This window comes from Chionomys nivalis, chromosome 16 (genome assembly GCF_950005125.1).
Source record: "Chionomys nivalis chromosome 16, mChiNiv1.1, whole genome shotgun sequence".
Lineage (NCBI taxonomy): Eukaryota > Metazoa > Chordata > Mammalia > Rodentia > Cricetidae > Chionomys > Chionomys nivalis.
The window spans coordinates 11,250,286-11,270,348 of NC_080101.1; the positions used below are offsets into that span (position 1 = coordinate 11,250,286).

A 20,063-nucleotide genomic window follows, 5' to 3' on the forward strand; every position below is an offset into this window, starting at 1 on the left:
TTTTCAATATTTCTTTTATTATGAGAGCCAAATGCACAGATGTTCCCTGAAGCACAATGGATAGTTTATAGCACTAATATAAGAAGAGAATTCTCAAGCTGTAAAAACAGCCCAATTAGGCTTTCAGATCAATCTTGCTCCTGATCTGCCCATTTCACCACCAAGTGTCTCCGACTCTGAGATGACACCACCGATTGTGACCATTAACGCTTGCTTTCCGTCTTGTCCACATTGCTTGAAAATGTAAATGTGTAAAAATAATGAACTCCTCTGGGAAATTCTGTTTTTTTTCCCTCTACACTTCGAGCATTCTTTTGTACCCTACATTTTAACACGCTGTTGTTCCAAAACCAGAACACAGTAACAACAAAAATCCTGTGCAAGCATTAACACTGCTCAGAGGGACAAACAAAACCGTGTGTACTCCAACACTGTCGGTTTTAATTTCTATTCCCGGGTGAAGACAAAATCTGATTGGTACCATGGCAACATGTTGCCTCAAGCATTGAGCAGGTATTCCTCCACGTAATCGCCCTCACAAATTCTCTTTATAAGTGTTCAGAGAGGCGTGATCTCCTCCTGGAACTCACTAAATTAAAAAAGGCTGGAGAAAATCTAATTAGTGTTTCCAGAAGTGCATATCTGGGTCTGGCAATATCAGATTACGGCTTCACTTTCTGCCCCCTGAGTCCACAAGGTGTAAGAATGACTTGGAAGTGTTCCAGTCCCAAAAGGAGAGTGGAAGGCCCCCCCTGGGGCAGCAGCCAGGGGCAAAGACACAACCAAAGCTGGGGTTTTATTTGTCTTGTCTTTGCATACTACATGGTCTTAAGGAGTTTGGTTTTTATTTATATTTTAATATATTATTTATTTGTGTTTTAATACTCCTCCGTCTTTCTTCCTCTTTGCTCTGAGGAAGCAGCAGTGACATGCCCCTGACTCCGTTTTGATAGTGCAGTCTGGGATCTGAGGTGGACACTTTGACTTCTGAGCAGTCTGTGTCTGGGATCCAAATTAATACATCAGAGCCCAGTATTCTCCGTGTGATCAAGAGGAAAGAAGAAGTCCTGATTACTTTTCGTGTGTCAGGGTGACACGTGGTACTTGCCTCTCACTTGACTGCAGTAATTCCTCCCAGATGCCTGCCTATGGGGTGCACCTTGGTCTCCCACTGCTCCAAAGAGGAAACACACACAGATGGAGAGAAGCCGAGGTTCCCAACAAGGTCTTTTGACTGTGAACCTGCTTTCCACGACAAGTGGAGGAGGGAGAGTGGAATCCTCTCTCTCATTCTCCACGGTGCAGTGGGGGTGGGGGCAAGAGCCCTTGACATCCTGTATATTGACTATCATGGTTTATGGTTTATATTACAACTTTTCTGTTCTAATAAATGCATTTTTCCCCCAGAAAGCATTAAGGCTAAACTATTTGGTGCTAAGAATTTAAGTCAGCAGCTAAATTCTCAGGGACATTTCTGAGGTTTTGCAAACCCTGTGGGATAATTTGGGTTAAAAGGACAAGATCACAACAAAGGCAGGCCAGACGGAAGAAGCTCTGGGGAAGGCCAGTTAATATTTCACCTAGTTAATCAAAAGGAATTTAAATTTGTGCACATGCGCTTAACAGAAATAAAATGTGAATTAAGAAATTTGTTCCTTAATACATTCAGAAACATACTGAGGGCTCTCTTCCACTGAAGCTAGAAAGAAAGAAAAGCGACACAGGTGGTGATATTTCCGGGCATGAGAATGGTTCACAAGATACACAACGAAGCCCACTTTAAGAGTTTTTTTTTTTTTTTTTTTTTTTTTTTTTTACAGAGGAGAGAGAAGGGGAAAAGAGGGAAGTGAGCAGGCCCGCATGAAGCAGCACGGTGAGAGAGAGATGGAGCTGGCAAGTCTGCTTTTAAATGTTGTCTAGTGCATGTGCACAGGGGCTAACATAGCGGCGTCATGCGTAGATTACGTGACCACGTGTGTGTAGATTACATGGGTTGGCCAGGCAGTCTGCTTGAATGCTGATTTGCTTGCGGGACCTTGGGACCCAGAAGCGCTAGCGTCTGGGGTGACTACGCAGTTTGCCTGAATCCTGAGAGCCAGTGGGGGCTCTGGATGTGATGGGAGATACCAATAAGTAGAAAGGGCAGCTTCCAGCCGTCAGCATGCTTAGATTCTTCTTCAGTAGTTGGCAGTACCTACTTGTTTCTCTGCACCATTATAGATGGTGCAGAGGTGCGGAGTCCAGTCCCAATTGATACATCTACAAAACACTCCTGTACCTAAGGCTCGGGGAACACTTCCGAAAACTGTAAAAGCCGTAGGATCAGGGAGCTTGCTGTGAGACGATGTCTACTAGTAACATGAGAAGCTACACCCATGAAGCCTTACCAACACGACTGGCCAAATGTGAGCGGAACAGGGATGACACCCATAGATGTGTCAAATTGGATGAGGCCTCAAACCTACACAAAGGACTGAATAAAGCAGGGAGCAGGAGAGGTAGTCTCCCACAGGGAAGAGCACACCAATGGGCTGTCCAGTGCCAAGTGGTCAGAACGGAAAACACACATGCAAGTAACATTTTACAGATGGAACAGGTCGTATTTAGGAATACATACGTATATGCATATACATATGTAAATACAATAACAATCAGTGAAAAACGAAGACATGTATCTGAAGGAGAGCAATGAAGGGGTGTGTACAGGAGGTCCAGAGAGGGAAAAAGGAAGGAAGAAATGTAGTTATATTATAATCTCAAAAAATTCTAAAATGATATGAAAATAAACACTATAAAATCCCCATTTAATTATCACAGGCTCACAGGTCAACAGGACTGAGCTCATCCATATTTTGTGTATCCGACACCACCACCTACCTCCAGCAATCTTCATTCTACCAAACTGAGAGCACCCACTGAGGACCCCCCACCTCCTGCTGACTGGGGAAACCACTGCTTTTCTTTCTACTTTCAATGAATTTGGCTCCTCTAAGTACTTTCTATGAATGTGATCATGCAATTATTGTCTGCTGTGATTGGCTGACATCTAGCACAGTCTGCAGAGGTCCTCCATGTTGGTGTATAAGGGTTTCCATTCCTTCAGGGGTGCCGAAGCTTGCGTTCAGACTCAGTGCTCCCTCTGTCTGAGCCACAGCTCTGAGCCATAGCTCTGCACCTTTGGGTTTTAAGGTCGAATTGTGTGCACACCACACACGTTGCTTATCCCTCATCTGCCAGTGAGGGTACAAATTTGAACGACTGCAAATCTTTCTGGTATGAAAATGATTGTGTACATGTCTTTGTCAGACCTCTTTTTTAAGTTTTTGGACAAATGCCCAGAGGCAGCATTGTTTGGTCATATTGTAACTGTACTTTTAATTTCTCCATGTAATGCAATATAGATTTATATTCCTATGAACTGTGTATCAGTGCATCAAATCCTTAACTTGCTTCTATGTGAGACTTGTACTTGTCTGTTTTTGAGAGTATTTGTCCCACCACTCTCGGGGTAAGGTGTATCCTGTCGTGGTTCTAACCTCCCTTCCCCTGCTGACTGACGTTGCTGAACATTTTTCATGAGCTCATTGGCTTTGTTTGTTTGTTTGTTTTTTCTGTTTGGTTTTGTTTTTTGAAACAAGGTTTCTCTGTAGCTTTAGAGCCTGTCTTGGCGCTAGCTCTGTAGACCAGGCTGACTTTGAACTCAGAGAGATCTGCTTGCCTCTGTCTCTGTGCCACCACAAACTAACAAATCAAAACCAAACCAAACCAAAACAAAAAAAGATCTCCTAAATCAGGCCCCAATTAAACACCTTTGTAAGAAGTGTTGCTGGACCCATCAAACAGAGTGGTTTATAGGACACTCGAACTTCTTCGGGATCAGAGTCAAGGTTTCCTGCCTCCTAGGTGAGTAGAGAGAAAACACTGGATCCTGCTAAGGGCACGCAAGCTCCCAGGACTCTGATTGCTCATCAGGTTTCTCTCCACGCTATTTTTTATTTGAATTACATCACTTATTCCATGGGTCCAAGATTCCCACTTGACCGAAACTCTCTGGCCTCAATTGTTTTGAAGCACAGATCCCCTGTGTTCACAAAGCGTTTACACCGTGAAATCTGCTCCACGTGACTTGTGAAATTTCACTTTTGCTTTTCTAGATTTATATTTGTCTTTGAAGTAGTGTTTGGCATTTATTTATCCCAAAGATCTGTGTTAAAAATATTTGCTTTCTGCTTGTGTTTAAGAGCTGCGCTTTAGTTGGTTTAAACATGAGTTTTAACTCAAACTTTTAGTTAACCGCAACAGTGAAACCTGGAAGGACCAGCCTTGGCTTAAACCTTGTGATATGTGTTAAGGAAAATTAATAAGAAAGAGGCAGCTCTGTCAGTGCAAATAATCCAATTAGGTCAAATTAAACCAAATCAAAATGCCCTTCTTTTTACTATGTAGGATGCTCTTGGGTGGCCAAGTGCATGGCAGGGAGATTGGACAGCAGGGAGCCCACCTCAGACCAGAAAACCACCTCTTTGGCCTCTGGGAGACCATTTAAATACCCTGTGGGAGTGGTCTTGACCCTCCCCAGGAAGGGGTCAGGATCTGGCATGCTGGGATTTGGAGTCCAGACCAAAACAACTCCTAGGCCAGGGGGCTGGGATGGATGCCAGGGGCTGAGGGCTACGCTCCCAACTTAACACTATGGTTTGAATGTATTTTCCTCCAGGCCTGTAAGTTCAAGGCTTTCCTCAGCCTGTTGCTGACAGGAGTTGGTCTAACCTAATGGGTAGTGCCTCATAGTAGGTCACTGGGGATGTGGAAATTCAATTTCCTTTTCACTTTAATTTCTGGCCACCATGAGCTGAACTAGAAACCTTCTCCTTGGCGTTCTGCTACCTTGTCATGGGTTCAAAGTATTGAGATCAAATGACCAGGACTGCGACCTTCAGTAGCATAAATTCATGTAAATCTCTGCTCTTCTGAAGTTAACCAGCCAGCTATTTGATTACCGTAACAGAAAGGTGCCTAACATATCTCTAGACTGGACTCTCAGATGCTTCCACTCTGTCCTGGAGCTGCGAGCTCTATAGCATTCTCCCAGTGTTTGAGCCGATAATATTATGGATGCGTAGGAGCTTTTGGAATTTTCAAGTTTCCTCAGTCTCATAGACTCTTAGACTTCCCCTACAGCTGAGCTGGAAGCTGTGGAAATTGAGGATTATAATGAAAACGCTGACAAAACCTTAGTCAGGCAGCACTCAGCAGGCCTGTCCCTCTGCAATCAGAGGCTCATTGTGAGTGCTGAAGAGTGATGCTCCATGGGATTTCTTCTGACGCTCTGTTCCCATACTGACTGAATCAGTTGCTTTCCTCAGTCTTTGACTCCCCCACCTCCCCTATCAGCAAGAAGTTTTTTTTCTTATTTTTTTCTTATGCCAATCAGGAAATTATCCTTATTATTATATCATGAGCGGGGCGCTTTATTTCTGTTGAGTCAGCAGAATGGTATCAATGCACAAAGAATCGTGGTCTAACTTCAATCTATTGAATAAACAGAAAATGCATTTCTCTACAGAAGTTTAGATTTTATGATGAAGCAGCTAGGATTTTGTGGGAGCTTTCCTCACCGACCCACCCAATCAGAGTTAGGTTAAAAAAAAAATCACGATCATACAACTGCCTGCGGTTTTATTTTTTAAAAACCTCTTGAATAGATAATCTAGCAAAATACGTTTGGATTTCTTCTTAGGTTGACCTCCCCTGTTTTCCTTTTGTCCTCATTCAGCAAACATTTTGATTGCTATTTCAATGGTTACTTTCAGTGTTCAGAGGATGTAAGTATGGCCCGTGGGTATTCATTTGAAACAAGCATCAGCCCTAAGCTTGAGCACTGATTAAAGGTCAGGTAAACGGAACATGAAAGTGGGATCCCGCTTCCTTGAGAGTACAAAGGGCTGACACGCTCTTGCAATTTGGAGAAATTAGCCTTTACCAGGGAAGTCATCGCTGGGAAAGCCAGGGTTAGGAGGGCTTACACACAGCCCGTGCCCGTGGCTTCCGGGCACCTCCTTTTTGTCCCAGCAAGCCTGAAACTGCAGGACAGACACTTCTTCCAGGATCTTTCTCCATCTTCACAGCCCATGCGCCTAACCACCTTGCCCACCACTGCTCAGTCTCTCAGCCTGCACCTGGACACAGGGATTTGCTCAGGTACTAGAAGCAGGGAGAGAAAGAGGAGGGGAGGAACAGACAGCGGAAAAATACCAAGAGTTGCACTTGATTATTGGAGGTAATTAAGAGAACCTAAAAATAGTCAGGCCTCCTATTTCATTTTCTGCTGAAAATGATTCAAATTCAGAGCTATTCACAGCTGTGCTGGGGGCTGATTTGAAGCACTTGCATCAGTGATAAGCAGATGCAGCCTCTATCTGTTCTGCTAAGTATAACTCGGGGTGGTACCATGACTCAGACACTGTGGAGTCTGATACAGAGATCAATAACATCATTATCTGTCCTTTATTCCGCCAATACATTTAAGCAGAGTAGAAAGAAACGGCCCCAAGACCACACACACTTTGTAAGACTCTCCTTGCAAAGTGGTTGCTGGTGAGTCTTTGAATCTGGAATCAATCCATGAATGGATTGATTGAGCAGATTATTAGCTCACGATTTTGTTGATTTATTTTCTGATATCTCCAAAATATCTGTAGGTATTGCACAATGAAAAATTACTAATTCAAAAATGCACGGGGCTAGGGATATACCTCAGTGACAGAAGTCGGGCCCAGCATCTACAAGGCTCTGGGTTTGGTCTTCAGAAACACAATATAAATAGATATTAAACAGGACAAGAAAATAGTTTCTGGGGGATGAGCACCTCTCTTAGACAGATATGTCAAATGTTAGGAACCAATCCAATTTTGTGCAATGAACTTCCTTGATCTTTGTTACTCAGAGGAGGCTATTATCACTCACAGACACAGACCTGTAACAAATCCATGACTTCTCTCTCTAGTTTTCTTTTTTTTAGTTGTTTTTAATAAATATTTTATTTATTTATTATTCATGAGAGAATTAATATGAACTATATTTTATTAGATTCTTGGGTTACTTGGTTTTCATATTGTGGGGGAATAATCTAAAACCAACAGATTTTTTACAAACTCTGACTGACCATGCAAGAATCATATAAATAATTTTTCAGGGAGCCTCCAGCCTTCAATCCACACCTGTTCTGAGGATTTAGGTTTGTGAGACAGAGTCATTATTGCCTTCTCCTCGTGTATCAGTAACTCCAGTCACAATGGACATGACTGGTCCCTGGGATTGCCATTACAATGGCATGGTGAAGCAGTTCTCTGTCTACTTAGAGAAGAGACAGGAAATTGTACCATTAGAGAAGTTTCTGCTATGCTTTCTCATACTCAAACTTCTGACTCTAACGATGATCTTTAATTTTCAGATGTGCGACCCAGATGTTTGTTCCAGATGTTCAATCCAGACATGCGATCCAGATGTTCATTCCAGATGTGCGTTCCAGATGTGCGATCCAGATGTTCATTCCAGATGTGCAATCCAGATGTGCAATATATATACAGATTTTCTTTTTTCATTTATTCTTTTCTCCATTCTTTCTATTTCCAAAGCCTCCTATTCTTCCTTTTTCTCTCCTGATCCTCTTTTTTTCTCTCTTTTTTTAAAAATTGAATTAAAAAAAATTTCTGCCTCCTCACAGCCTCCCATTTCCCTTCCCCTCCTCCCACTCCATTCCCCCTCCCTCTCCAGTCTGAAAAGCAGTCAGGGTTCCCTGCCCTATGGAAAGTCCAAGGTCCTCCCCCCTCCATCCTGGTCTAGGAAGGTGAGCATCCAAACTGGCTAGGCTCCCACAAAGCCAGTTCATGTATTAGGATCGAAACCTAGTGCCATTGTCCTTGGCTTCTCATCAGCCTTCATTGTCCGCCATGTTCAGAGGGTCCGGTTTCATCCCATGCTTATTCAGTCCCTGTCCAGCTGGCCTTGGTGAGCTCCCAAGAGATCAGTTCCACTGTCACAGTGGGTGGGTGCACCCTTTGTGGTCCTGACTTCCTTGCTCTTGTTCTCCCTCCTTCTGCTCCTCATTTGGACCTTAAGAGCTCAGTCCGTTGCTCCAAACTGGTTCTCTGTCTCTATCTCAATCCATTGCCAGATGAAGGTTCTAAGGTGATATCTATACTGATGAATCTCTCTCTCTAGTTTTCTACAGTCTGCCAATTTTTCCTTATGGAACTTTTTCCCCCTATAACTTCATCATAAAATATGTATTAGGTATTCTGCAACCCAGTTAGAAGTCTGCTCTTCTCATGAAAACTTCTGCAATTCTGTCAGCATTCTCTGAAACTTCCTTTATATGAATGGAGCTGCAATGGTTTTCTACTTTCTAGCACAATAAATAAATGAAAAATAAGATAGCCTTCTGAACATGATCAACACCTGCCAGGAGTCTTCAAGCCAATACATTTTGAGTGCCCTTGGTGTTCAGGCTTTTCTCTCTAGTTCTTACGTCCATGGAGTGTGCCCTTAGGTGCAGGTGAGAATATTAGAGAGTATTAATACCACACAAAGATAAGGAAAAAGTTCCAAATGGCTGTGGGGAAAGCATTGTAGCATCTATTGGTGAGAAAAGAAACTATATATTTTCAGAGTGACTGTTGAGCTCAGTGCTGAATGAGGAAAGAAGGCCAAGGGAAGATACGGGGGAGTAGCAGGGGAAAGGACTAGCTAATGGGAAGCCTCCACTGAGGTAGCAGACGAGGTCTGTCTATTGTTAGTGCTGCTGGACATGGGTGACTATGAGAAGAACAGAGCAAGACTGAGTTTGGACCAGAGCATCTTGTCACACATTCTTCTGATTTCCAGTTGCTTGTACAACAATGAGGAGACATCAGGAGTTTAAGCAAGGGGGTAGTAAAGGGACATGAATACCCAGGGCTTCTGTGTGGCATCAGAGTGAGGGCAAAGCTGGTTTTGTAGAGCACAGTGGGGCTGTGTTTGGGGCTGCAATATTATTGATGGTGATAGTGAAGGGAGTCATAACTAGATTTTTATTTTGAATGTGGAACAGACACAGTTTTCAAAAGGAATAGATTAAAGGGCGAGTGAAGAACAAAGAAGAATCATTTCCTTTAAAGTAAATTAAAATAAGATTGAGATACTTCTCATTAAGAAAACTCGCAATGTCAAACTTTGTAGAGGATTTGAAATAATCTCATACACAGGTTCCTGCTGCTGTTGGGAATACAAATGATCACTCTCACTGTGTAAAATGCCTTGGCATTGTCTCCTAACGCTCAGCGCATACCTGATGACTCAGCCAATTCACTTTTGAGTATTAGCCCAACAGAAACATGCAAACAAATGCATAAGGACATAAAAACATCCCTATGAGGAATTATTATAATACCTCTGAGATTAAGAAAGACTTCAACAACTATTAAATGGATAAATAAATTGAGGCTGATTCTTACAGTGAATCATTATAGGGTGGTAAAAATGAGTAACTACTATTGCATACTATTATAGCTCATGAAAACTTTTTGAATGATGGGGTCCAAATATATATATATATATATTTGCACACACATGTAAATACATGCACACATATACATATATATGTTTATAAAAAGTTGAAAATACCTTTTCAGAATAATGATCCTATTTATAAAAGGGGCCATGACTTCAGGCAAGGTGAAAGCAGAGTTTCTGTGACATTGTTCACATTCTTTCCACATTGGTAGTAGCTGCTTATTGTTGCATATCCTGTTGTACACTATGCTAGCCTGTGTATATGTCTTATGCATATATTGTTTACAATGCTCAAAATTATTAGGCAATAAAGAAAGAATGTGAATAGTGAGAAAGAGGAGCTAGAGAATGCAGAGAGAGCATTTAAGGAGTTTTTCTGCCAATCACAGAAAAGCTACACAATAGGGGCTGGAGAGATGGCTCAGTGGTTAAGAGCATTGCCTGCTCTTTCAAAGGTCCTGAGTTCAATTCCCAGCAACCATATGGTGGCTCACAACCATCTGCAATGAGGTCTGGTGCCCTCTTCTGGCCTGCAGGCATATACACAAACAGAATATTGTATACATAATAAGTAAATAAATAAATATTTTTTAAAAAAGAAAAGCTACACAATGAAAAGTGATATGGCTGGCTCCACTTTTCTCTTTAATAAAAATGAAAATTATTTGTCTATATATTTGTATGTTGATGAAAATGATGCAGTCTATTTTTCCTAAATGGGTAACAAAAGAAAGAAGGAAGGTAGGGAAGAAAGAAGAGGAGGAATAAGAGAGACTTATTGGATAAAATGTGAACAGATGAGAGGAGCTGGAATCCAGGGAGGAGGAAGAGGAGGCACAGACTTGGAGTCAGAGCACATATACGCTTGGTCCACTCAGCAAAAGAAGGGTGGGGTAGACATAATGGTGAAAAATAAATAGCTTGTATTTTATTACTGCTGCTGTGTCATCTGAGTAAGGAGTGAGTCTGCCCTTTTAGAGTGATAGAAGTTGGCCATTAGAAGTGTGAGGTCACAGAAAATAGGAAATAGTCAAAAAGCAAGAAACTGAATCTCAAGGAGAGATAAGGAAGGATTTCTGGATAATGCCGAGGGGTCACTTGAGCTCTCTGGGTGTATTTTTAAGGAGAGACATGCCATGTGTCCCCTCTGCCACTGGGAGGTTGTACCTGCTGCCTCATACAGTCCTTATCAGGGAAATGTTTCCTCTGAAATTACATTGACAGACTGGGCTATGGTGATTGTAAGCTGGGAGGAGGCACACAGACAGAATGTGGCCAATGGAGGCTCTGTGCATGACATTTTCCAGACTCCTTGTCAGGGTGTCTGTTGGGTCCTGTGAATACGCGTCCCTAGTGAGAGGATGCGAGGTGGGTGGCAAGGCCTTCTTTATTCTGGCTTCCAGTTTAGCTAGAACCCTGATATTCAGACCCCCCAAAGGCCTTTAGTGTTCAGCTTTTGTCACCCCGACAAGAGAGCCTCTACTTCTGGGCAACAACATAACATGTGTGTGTGCTCAGATTGCTGAGAGTCTCTTTGTGTTTGATACGAATACAATACAGATAGATGTGTCAGGTCCCAGATCCTACTCTTATGACAAGTAGCTCAATGTCAAGACATCACAAGCAGCCCACTGCTCAAACCAGGCCTTTTCCTTTTCTTTTTCAGATGTAAGATGTAATCAGGCCATCTTTACCTCCCTTAGGTTTTCTTTATGTCACTTGCTTTCCTATGTGGCTAGGAGTGTAAGTTGACATTGTGATCACACACAGAACTCTGTAATATTTTAGGGCCAGCATGCTGCCTGATTGATTCAAAGATAACAAATAAAACCAACTGCAATCTGCAGAAACAGATTTTCTGTATTTTTTCTCTTTCCACATATGCAATATTCTTGTGTTGTCTGACTTGGTGGTCATGTGGTATTGAGATCTGGTTTCTTTGGTCATCCAGAATTTGCCTTTGTGTGCCCATTTTTATTACTCTGAGAATCTTCTTGGGCCCAGGCCTGAAGCAGGCACACCTTCCTCTAGGCATTCAGTGCTTGTTTCCCCAAGCAGTGCTTCTCATTTTTTCTTGTTTCCAGCACTGGTATATATGATTGCCTGAAGTGATGTCTTCATTTTGAAATATCTGACACGCTCGTCTTTCCCGGGGGAGAAGGTCCTCTAATTATCACATCATCACAAAAGGAAAAACCCAGCACCAAGATATCTTATATTCTGTAGCGATGAAGACAGTGGCTCGGGGCTGATGCCACTCTGCAGACTGCTCTTCTTCAGTGCTGTGTAGGACAGGGCAGGCAGCACAGAGCATGCTGGAGGGTGGGGCCAGAGGTGCGGTGCAGCCTTCACCATTCATTGCATGGGAGGGAACACAAACCCTCCACCCAGAGCTCTAAAATAAGGAAATTCCTACTCTTCCCTGGTCTTACTCAACCTTTCCAAGGCTGTCAAAAATCTGTTTTCTCATTAACCTTTCATTTATCAGTTTATGTGTTGCTAATAAAACTACTTTAACCAAGCCACACAACAAGAACTAGAATTTAAAATACAAAGACCACGAAAGCAAACAGTTCCAGGAGCCAAAGGAGCCAAACTTTGGTTGAGTATTCAGCTCAACCTTGGGAGGACTCTGGTAATGGGCTGGAGGGAACATGCTGGGTACTTCTCGTATTAGGAATGTGAGGTAGAACACTGCAGGGAGGAAGACACCCTGTGAGCTCTTACTGTCTCAGTTACAATGCTGAACAGCCATTCTGTGCAGATTCTGGACCTGGGGTTGAATACAGCAAGTAAAAGAAGATGTGATCAAACACATATATCAAACGATTCCTTTTAAAGTCTGGAATCTATCCACGTTGTTTGAGAATGAACCAAGGGCCCCTCATACAGTTTAAGGATAGGTGGGTAGTTAGTGGGTGGTGGGGAGAGAGACATTTTTCTTCAGTGGTGCAGTCATTAGTAAGTCTCCCTGTACATGATCCTTTGCCCCATACTCATGAAAGCAGCCCTATCTCAACTCAGTGGGGAGAGAGAGAGAGAGAGAGAGAGAGAGAGAGAGAGAAATATCCTAGTAGAGGGGACGTCTATAGAAGAAGGGGAATCAGTGAAAGTGGGAGAGAAGATAATGGAGTGACTATAATCTGATTAAAACACATATAAATTGATAAAATGTCATTATAAAACCTATTCTTATGCATAATAAAACAAGTCACACAGATACACACACACACACATGTTGAGGTTTCTTTTATGCTTGCATCCAGAAAACAAAGCCATGCTTTCTAGAACACATACAGACATATTGTGTGTTTCTAAATATGTTTTTCTATGTAGTTTGTAGTGTTGTATTATAAACTTTTAACACAATGTGAAGTTTTGAGGCAAATTTTACCTAGTTCTACACACCATTAATTACACAACCCTAGAAATTCAATAAATGTGCCAATGAAATAACTGAAATGGAAACTACAAGGGGATTGGATGGCGGTCCACTCCCAGATTGGCACTCTGTCCTGTGCTTTGCTTCTACTGAGAAATACAGATGTGGAACTGGCAGGTTCAGAAGAGAGTGGCAAGTGCTGGGGGCAGAAGGAATGGCAAAGAACAGGTTTCCATCTGTTTCACTGTAGCTTAGAACAAAAGCCTGAGATTTAGGCCCTGAGGCTCATTATTAGGCTATGACAAATGAGGTGGGCTTTCATAGTGCAAAAAATTCTTAGTCACTGGTGACAAGAATTTTCTGGATGTTTTAGGAAAGTCCTTAATTGCTGACTTCTCCAGTAGACTTCTTTGATACAAGAAAGGAAAAGAAATCCTAAGCCCTAGGACCTCCACTTTGATACAGGGTACAGTGCTGGCCTCAAATTTTCTATTATAAGAGTAACTTCAAATTTCTGATTCTCCTGGCTCCAGCTCCCAAGAAAAGAATCCTGGTTTTACTCATTGTCTTGGATGGAATTCAGGCTTTCTTCATGCTAGACAAGGACTCTACTGACTGAGGGACATCCTAGCCCCTTCTCTTGTCACAGAGTACTCAGGACAAACTGCAGGTGAAGAGGACAACTGCAAATGCACACAAGGACATCTGGAATATGAGCAATCACGAGTAGAAGCTGGTATAAGTGACTTGCTTTGGTTTAGAAAAGCTTTCCTGTAGCTTAGGGACAGTATTTCTCCATGCATCAGCTTCATCACCAACAAAGCATCAGGTTGTAAAGATGATAGTCTCTTTTGGCTTTCGATCTTGAAAGTTTTGGTCTGTGGCTGATTGGTCAAAATGGTTCGGGTGGTGAGGAAATTCCTGGTGGAAGATGCTGTTTATGTCACAGCATCTGGAGACAGAGCGAGAGGAAGCATCTCAATACCCCTTTCAAAGGCACACCCTCATGCCTAAGCGTCTTCTGCTAAGTCCCCTCTCACAGTTTCTGCCGTCTTTCAACAGCACTGTGCGTCTTTGGGAGACACTATATTCAAAACACAGAAGTCAGTAACTCATTTGGCATACTACAACTAAATATACTTGAAAGATAGAATGCCATCTTTCCAACCATGACAGGCAAAGTCAGAAATTAAAAATGAAGGACTAAAACCATTTGGAAAACATGGGGATATCTGGGTTGGTAGATTGGCACTGGCCCAATCTAGCAAGCCCTGATTTTGTTGCTTAACCTACATGGTGCCTATGAGGAACACGGCTTTTGAATGTAGCCAAGTGTGACCTGGCTGTCAGAGCCTAGCACTGCCCTGTGTTTGTGCTTGGTTGTCGCACAGGAATGGTCATTGCAAATGTTACATAGTACACTGTGGTCCTATATGACAGTCCCGGGGTGTTGTATGGGGTACATAAGTTGAACACAGGAATTCTGATGCTGAGCAATGCTCTTCTGCTGAGGAAGGTCTGCAGACAACAGTCTGACATGAGTTGATTCTGAAAGATGTCTTTAAACAAACTAAACCCCAGGACTTCCTACATGTGTCAAGTGTGTAGTTTCACATCGAAAATAAAATGGAGTAGTATATCCACACCTACACATCCTTTTATGTACCTCAAATCACTGCTGTACTGCTTATGATACCTCATACAATATAGATGCCTTGTAAATCATCTGATGTGGGAGTGTCATATATCAATCTGTTGATTTCATTGGTTAAGTAATAAAGAAACTGCTTGGCCCTCATAGGTTAAAACATAGGTGGGTGGAGTAAACAGAATAGAATGCTGGGAGGAAGATGAAGTGAGCTCAGACTCAACAGCTCTGCTCTCTGGAGCAGACGCCATGCTCCCCTCTCCCCGGCAGACACGATGAAGCTCCGACCCAGGATGGACATAGGCTAGAATCTTCCCGGTAAGCACACCTTGGGGTGCTACACACATGAATAGAAATGGGCCAAGCAGTGTTTAAAAGAATACAGTTTGTATGTCATTATTTTGGGGCATAAGCTAGCCAGGCGACCATGAGCTGGGGCGGCAGGAACACAGCCCACAGCTCCTTCAACAATCATCAAGACACACAAAGACAAGAAAAAACAATAAGTAAGCTCTGATCAGACTGATGGAGGAAGGTCATTGGTTAAAAAATAAAGAAACTGCTTGGCCCTTAATAGGTTAGAACATAGGTGGGTGGAGTAAACAGAACAGAATGCTGGGAGGAAGAGGAAGTGACCTCAGATTCAGGGCAGCTCCTCTCAGAGGCAGACGCAATGCAGCCGCCAGGTCAGACATGCTGAATCTTTCCCAGTAAGCGCACCTAATGGTGCTACACAGATTATTAGAAATGGGCTAAATTAATACGTGAGAATTAGCCTAGAAGAGGCTAGATATAATGGGCCAGGCAGTGTTTAAAAGAATATAGTTTGTGTGTTGTTATTTCGGGGCATAAGCTAGCCAGGCGACCAGGAGCTGGGTCAGCAGGAACACAGCCTGCAGCTCCTACTACATCAGACTAAGGCCCAAGACCTTTTTCCTGCATATTTGTGTTAATTGAATTTATAGATGTGAACCCATGCACGTGAGGCCTCACTACAGCCAGAAAATCGCTGTCACAAAGTTGAAAGTGACTTCAGAGACCCTTTATCCAGCTTGCCACGTTACCAATTTCTTAATAGGTCATGTGGGTATAAGCCTGACCTTTGGCCTGCACTTTCACTATTACAATGGAGCCAAAAGTCCTTAGTTCTTGGTCACTTTTTCCAAGTCCTACTATCCCTTGTGTTAGTAAGACTTTCTAATTTCTTGTCTTTTGACATCTCAGAATGAATGTTTAAATACTGGCTGTTCTGGAAGACCTGCTGTTTCCTTTTAGTCAGGTTCTGGCGTATTCCTGCCTGGGGCTTTGTTCTTTTCATGCCTGTCAAAGGGTCTGGTCATTCTTTGCGAAATTTCTTGTACTTTCTTTTCAAAGCAGACCCATTAATTTGCACCTAAAATTTGGACTGTTCTTTCTAATTTCACATGCTGTTATTTTCCTGCTTTAAAACATCAGGCTTCCACCTAAGACTCACTCATTCGGAACTTTTTCTTTAGCCAGAGTCTCAAGTAGATAGATGACATGCACATTACAGACCAGGAAACGCGGCTGCCTTTGCCAGGCACTCTGCCTCCACTCTCTCACGTAATTGCAACTGTCTAGTGAATTAGGTACCATTTTTATCCTCCCGTACACACAGGCAGATAGAGGCTTAGCCATGATGTGAGATCTGCCTACAGATCCTTGGCTGAAGTTCAGGATACTGTGAGGAAATACTAAGCAGGCCACAAACACTGGAATAGGCAGCAGGCCTGACTGAGAAGCCTGCACTGTGTTCTAGAGCACAGGCATGGAGGTACCAGGCTGGGGCACAGCAGGGAGCTAGTTAACGTCTGAGGCAAGGTTAACACCTGTGCAGGGGCTTTAGGGAGGGGAGAAAATAGCTACATCCTCAAAGCAGAGAGGACGAGGACGTCATGACCACTGAAGAAAATCCGGTGACACAGTAACCTTGGGAACCTGCTCCAGAATTGAAGTTTCAATGAGTGCCAACAGAAGGACTGAGTATCTTTGTAACTGCAACAAGCTCTGAAGATACCCATGAAAACCATGAGGAGAATGGGAGAAGAGGAGACGAGTGAGTGTGAAGTGGTAGACTCGGTTGTAAGGGTGGAGTTTGTTTGCCAAGGGAAGTGAGAGCCCACAGTCCACCTCTGCTTGTGAGTCCCCAGTCACTCCCTCTCTCTCTCTCTCTCTCTCTCTCTCTCTCTCTCTCTCTCTCTCTTTGCCAACACTGAGGTCCAGTGTATAAGCTCAGAAGCTCAGAGTATGTCTGGCATAGTAGATAAAGGAAAAGAAACTGTTAGTGAAGAGATGCAATTCAAAGAAACTCAAACTTTGGTTGCTTCCTTTAGGATAAATAGTCTCGAGAACACTAAGCCCTGGGCCAAGCATGGTAAGACACACGTGTAACTTGAGTACTTGGAGGTCATGGGTTCAAGTTCCTTTGAGGACGCAGAGTGAGATCGTGACTTCAGAACACTAAAACCCAAAGCAATCAGTGCACTAAGGGTTGCCTTTGCCTTCATGTATTTGTGTGTGTGTGTGTGTGTGTGTGTGTGTGTGTGAGAGAGAGAGAGAGAGAGAGAGAGAGAGAGAGAGAGAGAGAGAGAGAAAGCACCTTGTGTTCTCAGAGGGTATTTATATTTGAATTGGCTTTGATTTTAATGGTGTCTTTACTCGCAGGACACTAGGCATTTACATGGCATTCTCTACCTACTAGACATCCACTCACAAGAAGAGATGCCAGAGCTGTCAGAGAGTTGAAGATTGTCCACGTTTGTTTGTTTGCTTCTTTGTGTTTGTTTTATGTTTTCCTGAGGGGAGGGTTCATGCAGCCCAATCTGGCTCAAATTCACCCTGTAACTGAAGCTGGCCTTGAACTCCTAATCCCCCTGCCTCTATCCTCAAAGTACTGGGATTAAGTACAATACCCAGCTCAAGATTGTCTGAGACACCAGACAACTTGCGCAGTGTCTGTGGAGAGCTCTGCGGGCCAGCTTTCTGTCCATACCCATCAGGCTTCGCTCCCAGCTACCCACAGCCAGCATACACGGCCTCCCTTTCCTGGGGCTTTTCTCTGTTGCTTCTGTGCCGATGTCCATTTTCTCTTCCTCCCAGCCTGCTTTCTAGCACCTGAGAACCATACCTCATGGTTGTGTTTGTCCTTTTCTCTTACCTAATTGAAATTATTTTCATATAATATATTTTGATCATATTCCTTCCCCTCCCTCACTCCTTCCAGATCTGCCCCACATCTCTGCCCTTCTAAGTTCATGTGCTCTCTCTCTCTCTCTAGTTCTCTCTCTCTCTCTCAAAACAAAACAAAACAAAACAAAACAAAACAAAAAAAAAACGAGAAGAGTGAAAAGCAAAACTAAAACCATCCAATAGCATAACAAGACCTATCCAAGTTTAGACCAGACAAAATTCCATCATGGAGAAGGGAAGGTGGATACAAAGTCCCACTCCTTACCAAGAAGCTATTTTCAGTTGATACCTGCTGGGCAAGGGAAAGGGAAAGCCAGTCTTGCCCAGTGCAATAACACTGGGTGTATTAAAAGCCCACCCCAGGGCAGACTCTGTGCCCCAAGAGCAGCTGGTCAACAGAAAATGGACTCCATGTTTTTTTTTTTTGGGGGGGGGGTATTTATTTATTTATTTGCTTCTGAAAGCAAGGCTGTCTAGTGTGACATTGGGATTGGTTTGGGAATCTCTGAAGTGAGGGGACAATCGCCACTAGGGCTCTATGAGCTGAATAAAATTCTCTGAAACAGCTCAACCTTGACTGAGCAAATCCTTGTGAATACAGAAAAGGGAAACATGATTTTGGGCTCTCCTTAGCATGTCATTACCTACAGCTGCAGGAGACATGGAGCCTCTTACCCTTTGGAGACTTTCCTAAGGTTGCCGCAGTGATCCTCTGACAAACTTGCAGCTGAGAACACGACAAGGCCGTAATTCAAACCCCCTTCCTGTCTACAGCTCACTTGCCCAGTGACCCTAGTATGCGTTTGATAAATGCACCAGATCATGTATTTTCTTTTCCATGACTGTAAAAATTCCTGTGAAGCTGGGCATGATGTCAGACATGTGTAACTCCACACCTGAGCTGTGGAGGCAAGGGGATAAAGAGCTCAAGTCCAGCCTCTGCTGCACAGCAAATCTGAGAGTAGCCTGTGCTACGTTCATTTCTGTTTATAAAAAATCCTATAGAAGTCTGAGGGGTCAAGGACATCACAAGAAAACCCAGAGAATCAACTACCCTGGGTTCATAGGGGCTCACAGAGTCTGAACTGGCAATCAGGGAACCTGCATGGGACTGACCTAGGCCCTCTACATACATGACAGTTGTATATCTTGGTCTACTTGCAGAAATCCTAACAGTGGGAGCAGGAGCTGGCCCTTAGGGTTTTGACTGACTTTGGGGAACTTATTCCTCAAACTGGGTTCCCTTGCCCAGGCTTAAAACAAGGAGAGGTGCTTAATCCTACCCCAATTTAATATGCCATGTTTTATTGGTATCTATCGGAGACCTGCCCCTTTCTGAACAGAAATGAAGGAGTGGATGTGTGGGCAGGGTGGAGAAATTGGGAGGAGAAGAGAGGAGACACTGAGGTCAGGATATAAAATAAATAAATAAATAATTTATTTAATGAACAAATAAATAATAAATAAATTATTTAATTAATAATAAAATCCACTAAAAGCTATAAACAAATAGCAACAAACTAGCAAGCTTTCCCATGGTGTAACATGCCATTTAACCCAGTCTCTGTTTCCAAGTCATAATCACTCACATTTAGCTCAGAATAAACAGACAAAGCCCAGATGGCATTTTCATCTCTGCAGCACCTTCTCTATTTCTTTTCCGGTCATATTCACCCTGGCCTCTCTCTCTAATTGAAAACACCCAGACAAATTTAACATGCTCTTCCCATAACAGCTACAAAGACCCTGGAGCTTCCAAACACCATTCAGATCACGTCTGTAGCTGGAGCATGGCAGAACATGACCATGACGTGTGTAACTCAGGCAGCTCTGCTGAGGAGGAAACAGCATGCACGCTGCACCATGCTATCCATGAGACACTACCAGCCTGCTTGCAGGAGTGACAAACGCACCAGGAAACACATGCATTCGAAGTGTCCCGTACCCACCATGCCAGTTCATTCACCTCTCTAGCTATGGTCACCACCTTATCTTCTTCATGCCTTGTTCTAGAATGGTTCTGAGCACCAGTACCCAAAGAAATAGCATGGAGGCTTATTATAAATTCAACAGTCTTGCTGATCTTATGACAAAACATTGAATAGATAATTATCTACATTACATAAGGTCCATAGTATAGAAATATTATATTTTTAAATATTCAGAACATTTTCCATATGATTTCTTTTCATCAAGATAACATTTCTTTTTCATCTTTCCCTTTCCATTTCTTAATGTTAAAGGCAATGGTATGGATTATTCATATATATA

The 20,063-nt window shown here is 42.9% G+C and overlaps 1 protein-coding gene across 1 annotated transcript in view; it reads right to left on the reverse strand.

Annotated features, from left to right (window-relative positions):
* Xkr4 (XK related 4) overlaps positions 1-20,063 on the reverse strand; it is a 313,896-nt gene that overhangs the window by 107,103 nt on the left and 186,730 nt on the right. The gene's annotated exons all lie outside the window — the stretch shown is intronic.